At 45.6% G+C, this 888-nt stretch overlaps 1 non-coding gene across 1 annotated transcript; it reads left to right on the top strand.

Annotated features, from left to right (window-relative positions):
* The first annotated feature begins 613 nt into the window (after positions 1-613).
* Trnat-ugu lies at positions 614-688 on the top strand. The gene has a single exon. It is a non-coding gene; the product is annotated as a tRNA-Thr (tRNA).
* The last annotated feature ends 200 nt before the right edge of the window (positions 689-888 follow it).

The raw sequence follows: 888 nt of genomic DNA, 5'->3' as shown, positions 1-888 counted from the left end.
GCATCTCGTTAGAATGAAATTACAATGAAATGAATACCCCTAGCTGCATACAGGCGTTGATATAAGTCAACATGGACAGTTGGAAATGTGTGCCCCGACCGGGACTCGAACGCGGGATCTCCTGCTTAAATGGCAAACGCTCTGTTAGCTGTTAGCTGTGTATGTTCGGGGCGGACGTCCCATGACACCTGTTAAAGCTCATCGTTGATCCGTTCACTCAGTTACTTGTTACAGAGGGCAGCTAACCCTCTGACCGAACACGCTGAGCTACCGTGCTGGCTGGGGCAGACGCTCTATCCATCTGAGCCACCGAGGACACAGAGGATAATGCGACTACAGGGACTTATCTCTGGCACGCCTCCCGTGAGACCCACATTCGTAACTTAATGTCCCGCACTATATTCATAGTGCCCCTGCCCATTATGCTCATTACTCGCGGCTTTTTGCCGATTCCCGTAAGAGTTCGGGCAGTGTTTCTGCATCCGCATAGAAGAAGATGGTCAAATGGCCGGTGAGCCTTATATATATATATATATATATATATAAAGATGGTATCTGTTCTTTCGGAAGTTGCGTGCTAGAGATAAGTCCCTGCAGTCACACTGTGCTCTGCGTTCTCGGTGGCTCAGCTGGATAGAGCGTCTGCTTTGTAAGCAGGAGGTCCCGGGTTCGAGTCCCAATCGGGACATGCATTTTTAACTGTCCCCGTTGACTTATAACAACGCCAGTATGCACCTAGGGCTATTCATTTCATTGTAATTTAAACATAATTACGTTTTTGCGTCTTCAAATATAAAAGTTTTATATGCTGAACGCCATATGTTTAACACATTAATTTGTTTGCAAAACAATCAGAAGTCTGAAAGTAATTTATACATGAAATTTCGG

This window comes from Schistocerca americana, chromosome 7 (genome assembly GCF_021461395.2).
Source record: "Schistocerca americana isolate TAMUIC-IGC-003095 chromosome 7, iqSchAmer2.1, whole genome shotgun sequence".
Classification (NCBI taxonomy): Eukaryota; Metazoa; Arthropoda; class Insecta; order Orthoptera; family Acrididae; genus Schistocerca; species Schistocerca americana.
The sequence above is the reverse complement of the archived record's forward strand: the minus strand, read 5'-3'. Positions and strand labels throughout refer to the sequence as shown.